This window comes from Mastigoproctus giganteus, chromosome 5, assembly GCF_048544385.1.
Source record: "Mastigoproctus giganteus isolate SK-2022 chromosome 5, ASM4854438v1, whole genome shotgun sequence".
In the NCBI taxonomy this organism is placed as follows: Eukaryota; Metazoa; Arthropoda; class Arachnida; order Uropygi; family Thelyphonidae; genus Mastigoproctus; species Mastigoproctus giganteus.
In genome coordinates, this window is record NC_143579.1 from 49,779,952 (window position 1) to 49,793,292 (window position 13,341).

At 35.5% G+C, this 13,341-nt stretch overlaps 1 protein-coding gene across 1 annotated transcript in view; it reads right to left on the reverse strand.

Annotated features, from left to right (window-relative positions):
- LOC150085379 (uncharacterized) overlaps positions 1 to 12,669 on the reverse strand; it is a 130,622-nt gene extending 117,953 nt beyond the window's left edge. The window contains exon 1 of the mRNA XM_090373190.1: positions 12,581 to 12,669. The gene's annotated coding sequence lies outside the window, so the exon portion shown is untranslated. The remainder of the gene's footprint in view (positions 1 to 12,580) is intronic.
- Between the last annotated feature and the right edge of the window lie 672 nt (positions 12,670 to 13,341).

The following is a 13,341-nucleotide window of genomic DNA, read 5'->3' on the forward strand; positions in this document are numbered from 1 at the left end:
TTTCTTTTTTTTTTTTTCACAAGTAAACCACATTGACAATTATTCAAGGACTCTCTGTGACCAGACTCATTATTTTATAAGCTTTTCTCTCAGAATAAATTAAAAATATAACTTCAACTCTATCCTATATTTTATATTCATAGATTTAAGGAAAATATTGATCAATTTAATATTATGGAAGAACATTAAGTATAATATATTTTCATATTAGAGAAAAGATGCATTCAAGCTGAAATATATATTGCTTTCTCTCTATATCAACTCCTAATTGATGCAATTAATCTGCATATTAATTTTCATTAGTAAATTAGTCTCTAGCAAATTTAAATATATTTTCATATGCCCCCTTTATAGATTTTTAGAATACATTACTAAGTCGAAGTAGGGGCTGTGGTCCTGCTATAACATATGGACACTGTTGTGCACTTTGCAAGATCAAGCCCATACACTTCCAAAAAGAAAAAAAAAAAAAAAAAGCAAGCATATCCATCCCATCCCTAATTCGTGCACTCTGACCGCCTAGTTGGCCTAATGGCCAACTAGGCGGTCAGAGGGGTGCAGTACTGACCTTTGGGGGGCATAGTTTTATACAGATTAGTTTTTTTAAACCATGTAAAAAATGCAACTGACAATTTTTATTACGGCAACAGTGCTATGAACTATAATTAATTATAAAGTCTTATAAAAAATTTCTATTCTATGTTTTTTTTACTTATCCTTTTTATATGTTGTTCTATTCTTCTTTTTGAAATGTAGTGATATTTTTGGCAAAGAAAAAAAATCGTGTTGTTTACAGCTGAATACGTTATGTCATGCTGTCATCAGTGAGTAACAAATACATGCATAAATTATGAGAAAATTTGTGCAATTTTCACATAATTTTTTCCCCTGAAATTGAAACTTAAGAGACTTAAATTTTAACATCACAATTCACAAGATTATTCAAAATGATTTGTGTGCTAAAACATTTTCCTTTGTATTTGAGAAAGATAGTCAATTACTTATTCTTGCGATTTACAATAAATTTAACAGGTTCAAGTTTTGTACTTTTCATTTTTCCTACAATACATCTGTTTTTGAAAATTTAAGTTGGCAATTTTTTGGGGGGGGGTACAAGTAGTTAGCCTTGCCTAGGGCACAAAATAGCCCGGGACCGGGTGCATTGATTTATTGGCTGCAACAAAACAGTTATTCCTTGGTCCTACTGGTGTCATGGAGTATATACTGGATTTTATTTATATATATTTTTGAATCATCATTCTGTAAATATGAAACTAATTTACGAATTACAACTCCATTAATTAGTTAACAGAGTTGTAATTCTTAAATTGAATGTGATATGTAAATTAATGCAAACAAATACATGCATAAACTAAAGTAAATTAATCTTAATTTACACTGAAATGCAAATTAATATGATTAAGGAAATAATAATCTCAGTTTGGTTATCCTTAAAACAGTTCTGCTGGGAGTGGGGATGTTGGAAAATATGTAAAGGCCACACATTAAAAGCAGGGAGCAACCAATTAGTGGATAATGGTCTGCATCCACCATGCCATGAATTTTCATCAACAATGATTAACCTTGAACCACATCAATATCTATCCAAGTTGATTATTTTAGTTTCTGCAATTTTTTAAGTAATCTGATTTGTGAGATTTAAAAAAATAATCATAATACTGAATGCACTTTTCTTCACGTTCTGTAATAAGAAAAATAAAATATATTAACATAATATTTAGACCAAAATGGGTAATCCTATTGTAATGCATGCCCAGCATTACTCTGGCATCAGCTCCCACGTACCACAAAACCTATAGTTTTTCTGGCTGACTTGCTGTGACACACAGAGTAGTAAGATTTTAGTGTAAATTAAGATCTTACTACTCTGTGCTATGACAAAACCTCAGTTCGGATCTTGCTTGAAGGAGATTACCTTATTTCCATTAATTCAGAAAGAATTACAGAATCATTTTTTTGCACTATAGATATTTTATTTTAATTTCCTCCACATATATCAGAGATACTTCAAAGTATGGTGTATTAAGAGATTTAATATATTTTTAGTATTTGTGAAACAGAGAGTTTAGAAATATTTGGTAATCCTTTGGTAAACTTGGGCATCGTAGTGTCACATGCTTCTCCGACCAACAAGGAAGCCTGAGGCTTAAGCTGCACCAGCCAAAAAAAAAAAAAAAAAAAATTCCCCAGTTACCCTGAGAGAGAGAGAGAGAGAGAGAGAGAGAGAGAGAAGTAAATGGGAATCACCAAGAAAGAGAAGAATGATGATATCCAGCTCAGGACCCTGGGTGTGCCAAGCCCATACTCACCAGATGTGAGCCCCACCCCCGGGTTGCATTCTTTTCTTTCATGGTGATTCCCCCTTCTACTTCTCTCTCTCAGGGTAACTCAAATTTTTTTTGTTTTTTTGGATGGTGCAGCATAAGCCTTACGCTTCCTTGCACCATATGGCTAATAATAATAATAATAATAATAATTGAACACTTCTTACAAATTCAGTCCAGGAACCACTTCAGCAAGCCTGACAATGAGAAACAGTGTATTCCCGGAACGTCACGAATTTGTTTAAGCATTGGTACTGAGGTATTTTCAATTTAGTTGCGACATTTCAGTAAAAACATTTAATTTATCATGTGATATATTTGTATGGCATTATTATTCTTTCTCAAATGATGAATAATAATAGCACCCCTCTTTCACATAATGACTAACACTGGAGTTTATGCCCATGCCACTCCAGTTGCAAGCTGCTGAACCAGGTCCAAGGCTGCAGAGCATTCGGACCACTGGTTGCAGTTCCAATAACTGTCTATGATTCCAGCACATCCACAACAGAATGTCTCATTTTCAGGAATCACACAACTCAAAATAACATGTATAGAGAGAAATAGTGAGCAACAAGCATGTTCTGTAAGAATTCTGTAATTGGTTGGAAAGCTAGAAGTCATAAATTATGATATTTATGACTTCTTATCATAATCATAATAATATATACTTCTTATCATAATCATAATCATAAAAATATCATAATCCTCTAGGATTATGATATTTTTTTGTTTTTTTTCCTTCTGAAGTTCATTTTTATTTCAAATTTTTGTATTTTTAAACAAAATTCACACACTACATTTTGATCAGAAAGAATTACCTAGCTTTCTACACTGTAATGGCATTTTTATTTTTAAATTCCTTCTTATGAAGACTATAATATCACTGATATTAGCACTTTTGACTCTCTTCTCTCTCTGGGCAATTTTTTTTTTTTTTTTTTGGATGATGTAGCATAAGCCTCAGGCTTCCTTGCACCATGTAGCTAATAATTATAATAATAATAATAAGTTAGATAAGTCAGAACTAAATAAACAATGCCGGAAGATGTAAAATTAATTTTTCTTTACTTTATTTTTCATATCCCTGCTTCTTACTAATGAAATACATGTCATGTATTTTATTATTTCTTTCTGTGTAAATAAATTGCATTGATTTTTTCTCTTTTTTATGGGTATGGGCCTTCCCCAAAGTATTGCCATAACGTTGGAAGTGCATAATTGTCCAGGTTGTCCTGGTATCGCACAGCATTCATGGTTTTGTCGATAATGACTAATGGGCCCAAGCCAAACCATGAAAGGAGCCCCATACAATGACACTGCCTCCACCAAATTTCATTGTTGGGAGGATACGAGCAGGAAGGAACTGTACCCCTGGAATTCGACACACCAAGGAATGGCCATCAGACTAGTAGAGTGCGAACATCTACTCGTCTGTCCATAGGACTGTTTTCCACTTCTCTACAGACTAGGATTCACACTCCTTACACCATGTTAATCGGCGTCTAGCATTTGTTGAGGTGATCAATTCTGTTGAATGTGTCATCTTGCATGCCAACTTTTGCAACTGTCTGTTCAAAGCCCAGTGTGCATATTTATAGCATGTTCTGCAACGTGTGCATGCATAGGACCTGTTTCCCCATCCATGGAGAGGTGTTTGAATATTAATGGTAGGGCAGTGTACAAGTTATATGCATCCCTCCTCACACAGGTAACTATCCAGTTGACTTTTGAATTTATTCAAACTATCAGCCACAATTACTTGCGAGGGCAGCTTGTTCCAGCTATCAACAACTCACAGGCTCAAAGAAAAATTCCTAAAATTTAATCTAAAACTCAAGCCCTGTAATTTGAATTTTCGAACTGTAGTTCTGGAATTTTTTAAGAACAGCGAGAATTCTGCCTTCATTCATTTTACTAATCCCTCTCAGAGCCTTTTAAAGCTAGAAATTGTTTTTTTCGACATAAGGGAAACCGTAAAAGATTTTCTAGGTTCAGAAAAATAAATATTATTTTTCTGAAAAATAAACGAAACACATTTACCACGAAATAAGTAAATGCTACAATTAGGGTTAAATCTTAGCAAGTTGGTAAATATATCTCTAAGAATTACCGGTAATTATAGCATTGTGTCTTGGTAAATAGTGTTTGTTTATTATAAAAAGAATGAGATATGAACAAAGTATCTTTTTTGTGTAATGGAAACAAACAGAATAAATGTCTGATATCCAGTGCCTTTGTAATCCGTAGGCCAGAGGGGTTTATACTTTCATTTAACTGTTTTATTGCAGCCAATATAAGGCAAAATATGTGTGTAAAACTGCCAGGGGTGGGCCGTACCGAAAACAAAAGGATGCACTGTACATTGGTGCCTACGTTCAAGGGCACCTGAAACTTATATACAAATTTCTAAAGGGAGACGGCAAACTGCGATTGGAACCTGGGTGCCCCATACCCTAGGAATGTCCCCAAAAACAGCTCGGGATACGTTATAGAATCACGCCCTCTGTATTCTAATATAAATTGCGAGAATAAAAGGTTTTCATTTTCCTATTGGTAGTATTTATTCATGATACTATAATTATTTCAAAATAGCATTAATTTTACACTCTGGAAGATATTCCAGAGATATTTTTCCTGCCCAGAATTTTTTCTTAAACTGACTTTGTTTGCATATGCTAATAGGATATTCAGGATTTATAATTCTCTATTGATTATCCGTGTGTAATGTAAACGGGGATGTATCTTCTTCCTTCAAAAATATCACTGGTGTATTTATAACTGATAATTTGCAGATACCAAGTGCTGTCTATTATTTTTTGGTTGCCCATATGCAGATCACATACGAGAGGAGGTTAAAAAATTTTTTTAAGCTCTCATAGAAGGAATGCTGGAAAGTTGTGAAAACACGTTTATTTTTCTACATATTCCCATCTTAAAATAACACACTTTCTGGCGATGGCTGTGCTCATACACCCTAATAAAGTATTGTCATTGCACATATCATACGCAACGCTGATGAAACTGTTTCTACAGGCTTGTGTGGTCTTCGTTGATAACACTGGTTATAATCACCGTCCTTTCCATTCCAGGTGGAAAAGACCCGGTTTCAAATCCCGTAAATGCAATGATGCGAGGGACTTTTATGAACTTTTTTCGCTCTGTGGATGAGTTCATTGGTCTCAGGGGAAGATAACATAGAAAAACAGACAACCCGACCACATAACCCACTCTAAGAATGGATGAAGTTGTTCTCGAGTATCCCTAATTTGACAGTTGTGTTTTTTTTTTTTTTTTTGTTTTTGTTTCTGATGTACTACGTTTCTTTAAAACCGCAATTACTCTTCACTTTGCAACTGCTTTGAACATTTGCGACATACAATAATCGGAACTTAGCTTTAGCTACATCGTAAGGTACATATGTCGTCTTGTTTACCCCAAACATCACACATTTGCAAATGCTATGATCCTCTAATTGTTTTAACCAGCATGGATTAATAGACAGGCATTTCCTTGATATCGTGTTGGTTGAACAAAAGGGATGCGTGGTTTTTAATCCCCGAATCTTCGATTTTTAATTAAAAAAAGCAAAAACAAAAAAAAAAAAAAAAAACAGGCAAACCAACCATAGAATACAGAAAATATATTGAATATATACTAACCTTTCCCGGCTCTAGTTACGTGCGTAAATCTAACAAGGAAAGAGCTTTGCGTTGGAATTACCTGGTCATGTCACATCTGACGTGCATCACGGGCTGGACATGTCGCAGTACAAACTCCGTAAGATGCAGATGGCGTCCATTGGAAACACACATTCCTACCACACGTCCTACAGTTTCAGTATATTAGATGATATTGGATCCGTACACTTAACAGCCATTCCATGATATCCTGTGCAAACATTTAATTAAGTTGAGACCAGGATTATTGCACCGATGAGAGGATGAAGAACTCTCAAATGTTCTTCGAACTGTTCAACACTGAACAGTTGAAAGATTTCTCTGTGTTCGAGCAAGCTGGTTATCATAGGACTGACCATCTTCCTGGTGCACATGACTGAAAATGATGGACGTGTATTAGCTTCCAGTAAGAAGCTAATCGATTGTTTTCCTTCTGAATATGCTCAAACTATTGCACTGCCTTCCACCAGCCTGTAAAATTTATTCATTCATTGGGATGCGAATCCCAGTTGAGTATGTCACACCAAAATTCATTCATGCATATATTGCAGTTGGGAATGCAGTTCATCGTCTATTGTCTTACTGGACAATAGATGCTGAATCATATATCACCTATATGCACAATTCATCATTTATTTTTTCAACTGGGCAACTCAAATTGTGAGATCGGCAGAAGGACTACCGTAAGAGCCAAGACTCTGATTATGTGGGCTACAGAGCTTGGCAACCGGACACCTCAGAGGTGGCCTGATTGAGGGTTAATTAAGAAATATTTTTGAAAATTTTGTAATTGATGGAAATCGGACAACGGTATCAAAGAAATTGAAACGTTCTTACTTATCAATAAACTAAGACTAAATAACACAAATATAGTATATCCGAATAGATAATTCTCGCAATTAACTTTTGAAGAATGCATTCTACTGAAATCGGTTACTGTGCCTATTAAATTGAAGGGGAATTGCTGCAGGAAGAATGTATTGTTCCAACAATCAATTGATTGATTGAACAGACTTTTCTGTTATTGTGGAAGTGGGTAGGTTTAATAAATTTAAGGAGTTAGACAAATTATTAGAAGAGACGGTTGGATTATGCGGGAAGTATTTTTTGTTTGTTTATTTTTTATTATTTTTCTGTGATGGTTCCTTGCATCATTTTCCAATACTAATGCTAATATTAGGCAGACCATACGTCTGCCTAATGCTAATAAAAAAAAAAAAAAAAAAGCACTGTCCCGTTTTCAACGAGACAGTGCTTTTTTTTTTTTTTTTTTTTTTGCTGTCCCGGCCATCCCGAAGTTTTAGTAAAAATATCATTTTTGCAACGTTTTTTTTTTTTTATAAGTTAAAAAACGCTTAAATATTGGTGCAACATTATTATTATTAACCATACGGTGCAAGGAAGCCAGAGGCATATGCTGCACCAGCCAAAAAATTGTTTTCTGAATTACCCCGCGAGAGAGAAAAGAATGATGATAAAATCAGGTCAGGACACCAGGGTGTGCCAAGCCCATACTCACCAGATGTGAGCCATTAGGGTTAACATAACCTATAATCGTGACAATATCGTAGGATGGCTGCCAACCTAGGTGGTAGTCATTCGTGTAACCACAGGTAGAGGCGCGTCGATCGAATGCCAAGAATTCCATCTGCCGATGGTTACCACCACGACTGAAAGAGACCGACAATTTTTGTCATAGATCTTTAACATCAGTTGTGTTGCGTATCAGTAGTCGCCATTTGTTCTGTGTGCTTGTCGGTTGTCCCATACACACACGTGAAAGCTTTTATTTTATAATTTTAAGTCTCAAAATTTAAAATACACAGTATAAAAGAGGAGAAATTGCACATTTAAGGAAGACCTTCAAAAAGAAGGTCTTCCTTAAATGTGCAATTTCTTAAATGTGTGATAAAAAAGTGGTTTGTCAACGTTGTAATGTTCCTTTTTCTGTTGCTCATGGAGGAGAGAGTGACATCAACATCTATATAGCCAGAAACATAAGGATGCTGAGAAAACTTTGAACTCTGTTAAAAACATTAGCTCGTTTATCGCAAGACGTGATGATGGAGAAAGTGATAAAATCGCAGCATGCGAAGCTCTTGTTAACTATCGTACCGTAGCAAAAAAAAAAGTCATCAACCAAAATTTTCTTCCACACGTACAACGTAAGAAGCAATAATTACTAACATTTTATCACCATATATACTGGACGAAGTAATAATGGATTTGAGTGAAACTAAAAGCATTACAACAAGTTGAGACACGTCAAACAAAAAAGACATGAAACTCTTTCCGATTGTTGTGAGGTACTTTTTGCCAAATTGTGGTGTTAAAGTTAAAATTATAGATAAATTCTCCTTAGAAAACAAAATCGTTGCTGTGTATGCTGATAATACCAACATAAATTTAGAAGGCTGTAAAAATAATGAATGGAGAAAAATTGAAAATGAGTTGGAGAGAGATTATTGGTATTGGTTGTGGTGCATATATTATTCACAATTGTCTCCAGTGTGCTGTCGACCGTCTATCAATCGATATTGATTGTTTTACAGGTAAAATATACAAATTCTTTTTTTACATACATAGTCACAGTCGAAGAACTTTGATGAATTTGCAGAGACAATTATGCAAAGTTATTTGAACATGGAAATGCAAGGTTTTTGTCAGGCCCATCAATTGACAGAATTTTAAGCATGTTTGATGGACTTCATTCATGTTTTCTTTCTCAAGAGACATGTCCCGTTATGTTGAAAAAATTATTTGAAGATCCCTATTTGAAATTATGGTTGTCATTCGCAAGAGATCAAGTTTCAACATTCCAAGCATATAATAGTTTTATTGAAAAAGATAATATTTCAGCTACAGAAGTAGCTATGAATATTGAAAATCTTACAAGCATATTAGAAGCCAGAAAAAACGAACTTTTTCTAACAACAGATATTAAAAATAAACTAGAAATATTAATAGATGGAAGTGAAATTAGTGAGGTAAAGCTTTTTGAAGTAGTTAAGAACTTTCATGAAACCAGCTTAAAATATGTTTGTTTGTTTGTTTGTTTGTTTGTATTTTATTGGCGCATCAGCAACTGAGGCTATAATGCGCCAAGAACATTTAGAATATGCAAACAAGTAGAAATGCAGATTGGGAAATGCGGAAAAAATTAAATGGATATTGCAAGAAAGGTACCTGAATGGAAAGAAATACAAGACAGTTTCAAAGTGTCGAACTTTGAAACTGTCTCTTTGAAACTGTTTATTACACGAACAGGACCATATTTGATCAGTGAGCACCTATAAAAGCAATAGTTGTCATGCAGTTGGACAAATGGAATAAAGAAAACATTTCTGTATCTGATAGACGAGTTCAAATATTTTCTGAAATGAGTGAAAAATGTCTAGCTTTCCAGAATTTTAGTAATGTTGTGGAATTTGTTCTTTGCCTGCCTAGAAGTACAGCTTCCGTGAAGAGAATAATTTTCATAATGAAAAGCATGTGGTCGAAGGAGAAATGCAGATTAAGCGTTGAAACCTTGAAAGCCATATTAATTATAAAGCAAAATTATAATGTGGAGTGTGATAAGTTTTACAACAAGATCATAAAAGACCAAAATTTATTACGCAAAATAAGTTCATCAGAAAAATGTTCTTCTTATGAACTTGATGATGTGCCATCCCCCTCCACATCGACCTAAAAGCATTTTGTTGAATATTTTTTTCTGCTGTCTCCAAACATTTCTTCTCCCCATCCGTTTTTGTCTCAAGGAATTGTGGTCAGCCTAGCTAATAAGTTAACAAGGGGCTTGCTCGAGAAGTTCAATTAAGGATCACACCCGTTTAACTTATTATGTTAAATTTTATGAAACTAATTTTTCTAACAAGGGGTGCGGATCATCACCAAAATTTTAATGATGGCGTCGCGCAGATCCTCTCCAGCAATTTTTAGCACCTATGACAAAATATCAGATATGCCATTTGTCAGGAGAAGTGCAGGTAGGGGCTGAAGGAGCTATTTCCCCTTATAATAAAAATAATGTGGATTTTTTTTTACTGCTACTTGATTAAAACTTAACAATCCTCCAACACTCTTGTATTCCTTCCCTTTAATTGCTTTACCCCCTTCAGAAAATTCTGTTTTTCATTAATTTTCAAATTTACTTATTAATTAAACTTACTTAATTATTAAATAATTTAATAAAACTGATTGAAAACTGAATATACAAAATAACTATTAATTAATTTATTATATTACTCTATCAACAGCAAACGTAGACATCAAACTTGAAATGTCTACATCAATATCGTTAACTCTGTGGTATCCCACATTAGTCCATGGTGAGAAGCAGCCATTTATAACTGCTCTGTCATCTGTTACCATTTAGTCATCCTTTTATCCATAATAGTAACCTTCTCCTAATACAATATTTCTCAATTTATACAAAAACCATTCATACGGAACAATATCAAAAGCTTTGCGACAACCTCGTAGTTACAATCAGGTTATCACAAAGGGAGGAGTGATTAAGATCTGTAATTACTCACTCCCAAGCCGGATTTAGGCATAAATACAAATAAGCCGTGGCCCGGGCCTCACTTTCAGAGGGGGGGATCCCTCGTTTCCTCTTGTGAAAAAAATGTATGATTATATTCAGGGGTGATCATTTAATTCCCGGACTGGCGCAAGATTTTGTGTTTATTATTATTATTATTATTAGCTGTATGGTGCAAGGCAGCCTGGAGCTTACGCTGCACCAACCAAAATAAAATTCCCGTATTACCTGAGAGAGAGAGAGAGAGAGAGAGAGAGAGAGAGAGAGAGAGAGAGCGTCAGAAGTAGAAGGGAATCATCAAGAAAGAAGAATGATGATATACAGCTCAGGACCCTGGGTGTGCCACGTCTATACTCGCCAGATGTGAGCCTCTGGGGTTTGCCGCGCAGGGCTCTCCCTGATCAATACTGAGCAGACTCTGTGTGCGCATGCCAGCACTCGTCGAGCTAGCGTTGCGTCTTTTTTAGTCGCGTGTAACTGACGATCGTTTTGAAATAAGAATCGTGTCGGATATACAGATTGAACAGCGATGTGTGATTCGATATTGAGTCAGACGGAGCTTAAATGCGTCAGAAAGAGTTAAAAGAATTGAATGAAGCGTATGATAATGTGTCTTTGTAGGACGGCCATATTCCAATGTGACCGAACTTTCCGATGTGGAGTGGTTTTTCCATCAAAGCAATGCCAGGTTCCATACGGCTAACATTGTGCAGGCCGTGATCACTGCCATAGGTGCCGAGGTTCTGCCATATTCTCCTAATTCAACGAACTTAGCCCAGTATGGTTTATTCCTGTTTCCACATCCGAAAAAAAAAAGCTCTGAAAGGCAAGCGTTTCGCGTCCGACACAACGATGCTCGCAGAGACATAACGAAAGCACTTCGCAGCCTTTAGAAAAAAGGCTTGCATGAAGCATTTAATGCATGGGTACGAAATGCGCAAAGTTCAAGGGAGAGTATTTCGAAAAGGAGAAATCCACAGAAGATTCAGATGAGGACAATTAAGATAAGATCTTCTACCAGTCGGCGGATTAAATGATCACCCCTCGTATTTTGGGGCTTCTTTCCGTGATTTCACTTAGAATCTCATCAAGTCTATATTTGGCCCTGCTACACCGTTAAACAATCCTTTTGATTGGGGGGTGGGGGAGAGATATGCACATCTCCTATCGGCAGAGACTGTAGAGATTTTGCTGATTAAAAAAAAAAAAAAACCCGATGGTTTTTTTTTTTTTTTCGATTATAATTCAGATTTCATAATAGTACCTGAGACGATGCTAACTTGAAGGGTGTCAAGCTTCCTTACGTGGGTGCTAATGCCATGAGACCCCAGAACTTGTCATGACATACCGCCCAAACATGAGAGTGCTGGTTCTCTTTATCGAACTGAAAATACCTTCAGATAAAACAAAATACGCCAAGAATGAATGGATGGCCTGGCACTGATGAATTTTAATATATTGATCTCATTGTCTGTCCAGATTGAGTTAGCTTTTCCAGAGAAACCATGCTTAGAATTGTTCGAATAAAGTTACTCATAGCTCGAATGACACTACTAATACTCATAGCTTGGATTCGAGTCAATCGTGTTAGCATTGTGCTACAAGGAAAAATGCTAGGCTGCATACAAGAAATAAACAGGAGCACAGAGCACTGATACCTCTGTCCGTGGATCCCAAGGACAACCTTCTAGATGTGTTACTATGGGTATAACAATGTTTGCAAATACATATATGTGGACGATGGGTAGGTAACTTTACACTACAACACAATATCTCTTGAAGCCTGCATTTGCTATTCTGCTTAAAATTACTGATACAAATTGTGAATGTCCGATGCAATTTCTGATTCATTATGCTTGCTTGCTTGCAAGTATATGAACAGTATAAAGCAATGCAAATTTTTATGGACAAAGAAAATAATTGTGAAAAAACTACTGTTTTATATTAAGGGAAGTAGCATCGAGTAGTAAACAATATTAAATATAACTTCTAAGAGCACTCTTACTTACTGAAATATTCTACAGATGAACTCCGAAATATCACACGAAAGCCAATTGCGACGATAAGAGTCACTTAGAGAGTTATAGCAACACGTGTGAATGCAACTGCAATGCCCATACTCAGATTTGTGGCCAAGAGGGAAATATTTATTTCTAGTGTCTCCATCTTACGGCTAAAACCTTTATTAACCGTGAAATGTATTGAGGTGATAATATGAACATCGCAATTCACGATGTATAAAATAATTTTTATAAATAAAAAAATTATAAAAAAAATCGCTGTCGTAATGATTAAACGGCTAGGTAGACGGTTATCCGATTTAAATATTTATTTCTGTTCTGTATAATTCTATAGGGATATAAATATTGTTAGAAAATTTTGTTTCCTCTTTAAACTATTTATTTATACACTGGGGTGCATAACTTAAAGACCAACGCTATTTCTAAAGGTTACAACCACAAAATCAAACGAAACAGCCTGTGGCGATTTGCATAACTGGCCGTTCAGTAGAAAGCTGGTGCACATGCAAAAATTTCAATCGTGATGAGAGGGCTCACATAAACAGATAAAAGCAGAAGTTTAGCAGTTATGTGCAAAGTACTGAATGGTGAGCACGATTGTTACAGACGTTCGATTGGTTTCATGCAGTGCTACAGACAACGAAATGGCCAGTAGACATCATCTGGATGACTTTAACCGGGGTCGAATAATTGGGAAGCTCATGGAAGGTCGAAATGAGAGGAGTATGGCTGATGATTTCGGTATCGCC